Source organism: Palaemon carinicauda, chromosome 44 (assembly GCF_036898095.1).
Source record: "Palaemon carinicauda isolate YSFRI2023 chromosome 44, ASM3689809v2, whole genome shotgun sequence".
Classification (NCBI taxonomy): domain Eukaryota; kingdom Metazoa; phylum Arthropoda; class Malacostraca; order Decapoda; family Palaemonidae; genus Palaemon; species Palaemon carinicauda.
Window position 1 is genome coordinate 43,649,991 of NC_090768.1, and position 7,500 is coordinate 43,657,490.

A 7,500-nucleotide genomic window follows, 5' to 3' on the forward strand; every position below is an offset into this window, starting at 1 on the left:
GTATGTGTGTGTATATTTTTTTTGCAACATTTTAGCTTCAAAAATAAAAGTTCATTATAATGGAATTTTGCTGCCTATGATCCACTGTACTTCCTAAGTTTAATGGTAATAAAAAAAGACTTCTCTCTTAAGGCAATGTACGTCCAACTTAAGATGCGGTGTGATGCAGTCGTTGAGAGAGAGAGAGAGAGAGAGAGAGAGAGAGAGAGAGAGAGAGAGCTAATATTATCTTAATAAAACAGTGACATTTCAATAGTCACTGAAGTCACTGACCTTTGTGATCACAACGTGGTAATTATTAGTACTGTAAAATGTACCGTAATGAGAGAGAGAGAGAGAGAGAGAGAGAGAGAGAGAGAGACCTCGTTACCCAAAGGTGTTACAGGAAAACACATGTATAAAAGTTCCGAAAATTCTAATAATTCTAATTGTTGAGATATTTACAAATGCTTTGTATAAAGACATATATACATACATACATACATACATATATATATATATATATATATATGCCAGTGTGTGCGTGCGTATGTGTGTAAGGTGGGGTGAGACAGGATAAACAGGGGAAAAGAAAGTAGAAGAGAATAAAAGGAGGTAAAAATTGTTTTAAAAATGAGGCAGAAGGATACGGTCAGACCCAACAGCTCTTTATTTATTACAAGAGATTAATACTGTTCACCTTTTTTCCGTGTTGAACCTTTAGAAATTAATTTGTAATATTCATACTTGCTATTCAACACAGACAGCAGAGCTGATTATAAAATGCAAAAGCATAAATTATTAGATTGATAATAGAAACTAACAGTTAGATAAAAGAACTCCATCAGATCAACATTATAATTTAACTCGCCTCTTGGCCTCTGGTATTTCTCAGAAAAGCAACGGTTGGAGTTACCCGTTAATTCCTCGTATGTAGGACAGTCTACATATGAGGTCATGAGGAAATCCTCATAGACAGACTGGATAAACATTATCAACAGTCAGCCTATTAGGTCTTGCACTTAGAAAATAAAGAAATAATTTACACTCACTGTAATCTGACATACGACATTTGTCAAAATCTCATGAAGCGTTTAAATAACATATCTAGCTGACGTTGTCTTACGATTTAAGATGTGATCCCAACTATTTATGGTAAACTAATGAATGTAGGATATCTATTATCATTATTATCATTACTAGCTAAGCTACAACCTTGGTTGGAAAAGCAGGATGTTAAAAGCCCATGGGCTCCAACAGGGAAAAAATAGCTCAATGAGGAAAGGAAATAAATATAACACAAGAGAAGAAACGAACAATTAAACTAAAACATTTTAAGAATAGTAACCACATTAGATGAATCTTTCATATATACTCTATAAAAACTTCAAATAAAAATAAGAGGAAGAGAAATAAGTTAAAATAGCGTGTCTGAGTGTACCCTCAAGCAAGAGAACGGATTGCACTTGAAATAAAACAGTTAGCTAGTTATTGTTATCATTATTGCTATTATTACTAGCTAAGCTACAAGCTTGATTGGAAGAGCAGGATGTTAAAAGCCCAAGGGCTCCAACAGGGAAAATTGCCAAGTGAAGAAAGGAAATACTATAATTTTGAATATATTCGGCAAATCATTCTCTCTCTCTCTCTCTCTCTCTCTCTCTCTCTCCTCTCTCTCTCTCTCTCTCTCTCTCTCTCTCTCTCTCTCTCTCTCTCTGTATATATATACATATATATATATACATATATATATATATATATATATATATAGCCATATATCATACTCCTAATGTCTGGAGTCCTTCTAACTCTTTGCTAAGTCAATGAAACCTCACTTTCTTGGGCCCAGGTTCGATTCCCAGGCCGGCCAGAAGCTATTAACTTTGAGTTGATTCCCCCTTGGATCTCTGTTCCCGAGGTAGAGAGAATCCACATATTAGGAAGAGTATAATATATGACTTATATAAATCTATCCAATTGCAAGTAGATACATTACGTAGAAATTAATCAACTCAAATTACAGCACAGATGTGTGGCGTAATTATAGCAACTCAATTGATAATGAATTCTAAACACAAATTTAAAAATCAGCTTTTTGAAGTAGCGATAAAGAGAGAAAAAAATATGTTCTAGTCAACTATTCTCGTTGTTCAAGTTTACTTACAATTTGAAATAATTATCGGGTTAAGTAAATGAATTCACTACCACATAATTCTTATTTTCAATCACTGGACATCTCGTAGGTTCCTCTGTTTAATATTTCCTATTTATTTCACATTCGAGTGCCATATGCGGATGATATGGTGAGGGGTAGATGGAGATGGTTTGGGCATGCTCTTCGTACGCTCAAAGAGAGATTAGTTCACCAAACTTTCAACTGGGCTCCACAAGACACTAGAAGAGTTAGAAGACCCAGCCTACATGGCTGAGAACTATGAAACGTGAAGTGGGAGATGATTGAATGGAGAAGTATTGATTTAAAAGCCCAAGACGCCTGGTGAAATCTAACCGAGGCCCTTTGTGTCAATAGGCGTAGGAAGAAATGATGATGATGATGATTTTACACTGTTTTACCACCTGTCAGAGCCTCTTCCAAAGTAAGCCAAGATATATTATTTGTGATTGCAATAAAGGTTTAAAGGTCACTCCTGAATGGCAGAAGCCAGGGACAGTGACAATGCCCTAAGGACTGACCACATATACATATGATCAGGGCCCAAGCCCCCTCTCCATCAAGCTAGGAACAGGGAGGGCCAGAAAATGGCTGCTGAAGACGGAGCAGGTAGATCTAAAGGCTCTCCAAACCCACCGTCCCTAGCTCACAAGGATGGTGAGGTTGCAGATACTACTAGAACCTTCCGAGCTTGAATGGGTCTCGAACTCCCGTCCAACAGTTTACCTGGCAGGACGTTTCCAATGGGTTACCACAACACTTAATTATATTGTAGTGACCGTAATGACAAAAGGGTCTTTGTAATAATAATAATAAAATAATAATAATAATAATAATAATAATAACAATAATAATAATTACGTTTATTGGAAACGCAAAGGTTAATTGCTTTTCGACTATTGAGCTGAGCAAGAAAATATTCTATTTCTATATAATGTTGCAAATTTATTTTTTTTAGGTAGGTAGAATATTCTTTGTTCGATGGTATATATATGTTATATAATTTTCTACCAACTTTCATTTTAAATAAAAATCCTTATTTATCAATTTTCTCTACAAATACCATAGCGGATGTTAGGCAGTCATGTTATCAAAGTATCGACAGAAAAAGTTTGCACAAAATGAAAAATATAAAACTTCAACAACAACAACAACTAAAATAATAATAATAATGATAATAATAATAATTTTCCCTATATAATAAAAAACAAGTGTCTGTCTACAATATATATACACACACATACACACACACACTATATATATATATATATATATATATATATATATATATATATATACATACATATTTACATATATATATATAAATATATTCTGTCACGCTGAGCAGCGTTGCTAAACGTATGACTATTCGGTCTCTCCCCATATCTCGGGTGGGATGAAAGAAGTAGACATACCCTAGTGAGAGGGTGTACATCGAGATGTATACTTGGAAACACCAATCTCCCACAAATTTCCGAAACTGCCTTGTTGTAGTTAAGAAAGGGCAGGTGGTGGGAAGGGTTGAATCTGTGTGTGTGCAGTTCTATCTTAATATGTAGCCGTCTTTTTGTCGGGTCGCGTACACTAGTAATAATAACAAAAGTTGTGATAAAGATAATAATATCCCTAGTGTACTTATAATCATAATTTCAATACTTAATTAAAATCGTCAATATTAATTAGCGTCTGAATCCAACGCTTATCGAATACCAAAGTTCAAAGTTGGAGCAAATGTTTTCATGTTGACCAGGCTGAATGAGTCTTTTTATAGTTCATATATGATATATCTGTTTCTGACGTTGTTAATAGTTTATATATGTCATATCTATTTTGACGTTGTTACTTTTTTAAGAATGATTTATTGTTAATTTGTTCTCATCATTTATTTATATCCTTATTTCCTTTCCTCAATAGGCTATTTTTCCCTATAAGAGCCCTTGGACTTATAGCATCTTGCTTTTCCAACTAGGGTTGTAGCTTGACTAGAAATAATAATAATAAAATAATAATAATAATAATAATAATAATAATAATAATAATAATAATAATAATAATAATAATAATCCTTTATAACCAACACGAAATACCAATGAATAATTAACGTAACAGCGCCCCCCCCCCCCCACCCCACCTCACCCCCAGTCCCCACAGAGGAACCATTCCCACCCCAAAATTCAGAAAATTGAAGTCTTGTGGTTGGAAAATCCCCGCACTGGGAGACTCGTAACTGTATCAGATACCCAGATACCCATGTGTGCCCACAACTGAGCTACCTGGCGGTCTTGCGCTAATCTCAAGGGTACTTGAGGATTGCATATTCAGAAAATGAGAATTTCTGATATAATATTTCATTTTTCAAAGGTTTATTTCAGTCATATTATTATTATTATTATTATTATTATTATTATTATTATTATTATTATTATTATTATTATTATTAATAATAGTAATAATAATTATAATAATAATAATAAAATAATAATAAAATATTAATAATAATAATGATAATAATAATAATGATATTAATAATAATAATAATAATAATAATAATAATAATAATAATAATAATAATAATGTTTTTATGTTGAACATGCTTATTATTATTATTGTTATTATTTGCTAAGCTGCAACCCTAGTTGGAAAAGCAGGATGCTATAAGCCCAGGGGCTCCAACAGGGAAAATAGCCCAGTAAGGAAAGGAAACAAGGAAAAAAATTAATTGTTTTAAGAACAGCAACAATATTAAAATAAATATTTCTTATATAAACTATAAAAACTTTAACAAAACAAGAGGAGGAGAAACAAGAGAGAACAGTGTGCCCGAGTGTACCCTCAAGCAAGAGAACTCTAACCCAAGGCAGTGAAAGACCATGGTACAGAGGTTATGGCACTACCCCAAGACTTGAGAACAATGGTTTGATTTCGGAGTGTCCTTCTCCTGGAAGAGCTGCTTACCATAGCTAAAGAGTCCCTTCTACCCTTACCAAGAGGAAAGTCCTTTTATAATTTACATATGAAATATCTGTTTTAATGTTGTTAATGTTATCAAAATATTTTATTTGAATTTTTCTTTACTTCTTATATCATTTATTTATTTCCTTATTTCCTTTCCTCACTGGGCTATTTTTTCCCTGTTGGAGCACTTAGGTTATAGCATCTTACTTTCCCAGCTAGAGTTGTAGCTTAGCTAGTAATAATAATAATAATGATAATAATAATAATAATGATAATAATAATAATAATAATAATAATAATCACCTCGGTTAACTTTAAAATTAACTATAGCATATTTGTTTGTTCTCATAAAAAATCCAAAAAACTATTTTGCTTTCTTATTATTATCCTGGGATTATAGCATCCTGCTGTTCTATCTATGGTTGTAGTTTAGCAAGTAATAATAATAATAATAATAATAATAATAATAATAATAATAATAATAATAATAATAATAATAATAATAATAATAATAATAATAATAATGATGATGTTAATACTACTACTACTACTACTACTACTACTACTACTACTACTACTACTAATAATAATAATAATCCCTACCTCACCCTTATTAACATTCACACAAACCATAGCATTCTACTTGTTAGTTTGTTTGTTTGTTTGTTCTCAATATTACGATGAATAATGATCGGATTCCGTAAGCTAAGATTCACGCAAGGCCACCCGGTCTGGGGCGACCTGCCTTCAGGGAACCACGCCTTTGACATTATGGACTGCATCCCTACTGAGTGTCCTTCGGAGTGGACCACATGCCCACACTTTTCATTTCATGCCTTCTGGATTGGTATGTATGTGATTTTGTTTATTTAGTTATTTATTTATTCATTTATTACTATTATTATTATTATTATTATTATTATTATTATTATTATTATTATTATCAATTGTGTTATTATTATCGTTAATATTATTATCATAAATAATAATAATAATAATAATAATAATAATAATAATAAAGGGTTAGTCCATATTATTATTATTATTATTATTATTATTATTATTATTATTATTATTATTATTATTATTATTATTATTATTATTATTAGTAGTAGTAGTAGTAGTAGTAGTAGTAGTAGTAGTAGTCAACCTGCAACCCTAGGACCTCAATAAGTAAAAAATCCCAGTATGGGAATGAAATTTAAAAAAGATATGAAGAATAAAAAGCTAAGTAACATGTAAACTGTGAAACGAGACCTGTATTAACCTATTCCACAGACAGGCTTTGGCACCAAAACAAGTTAAGTATATTCAATTTGCTTCAACAAACGTATTTGAAACTCTTGAAATTCTCATGATTGACAAGATCCAGTGAAATGATCCAGTGTTGATAAAATCATATAAACTTAAAAGCTAAAACTTGCAAAATTAAATTGATAAATAGGATAATGAGGATAATCAAATAGGCTACACATAATCTTGCTTGGAGGTACACTAGTTCTATCTTCTTTCTCATCTTGTTTCTGAAGATTTTATAGTTTATATATGAGGGATATAATTAAAATGTTACTACTGTTCTTGAATTGTTTCATTTTGATTGTTCATTCTTCTCTTGTAGTTTATTTCCTGGTTTCCTTTCCGCACTGGGCTAGTTTTCACTGTTGGAGCCCTTGGGCTTACATAATCTTGCTTTTCCAACTAGGGTTATAGCCTAGCTTGAAATAATAATAATAATAATAATAATAATAATAATAATAATAATAATAATAATAATAATAATAATAATAATAATAATGATGATGAAGATGATGATGATGATGATGATGATAATCATAATAATAATAATGATAATAATAATAAGCGTGTGGAGAAAATCCTCTACGAATCTCATATAAACCGAGAAACTTAATCCAGCAAAAAATAGGAAAATATTCTACTAAACAGGATGAGTAAATGAACACAATCTTCCTCTACGAGTAAAAACTAAAGGTAGACACAAGAAAAGGAAAAGTGCTGACATAACATCGACCATACACCTTGAAAAGAAACTGAAAGGGACCGTAAGTATTTCGCCTCAAGATTACCCAGTGACAGCTGCCAAGACTCTTAGACTACAGCTGATCTGGTGTGCCCCTTTAGTAGTTATTACTTCCGCCAACGAGGTTGGAAGGAGGTTATGGTTTCACCCCTGTTTGCGAGTGTGTGAGTTTATTTGTGAACAGCTTCCTGGCCACAATTTTAATCGTAGAGTAATGAAATCTGCAGGGATTAACTGTTATGTAAGAAGCTAGGAGTCTTTAAATTTTCGAAAATCAAGGTCCAAGGTCAAGGTCCAAGGTCAAGATCCAAGGTCAAGGTCACGGTCAAGCAAAAGGTTGAGAAATAAGTTGCCG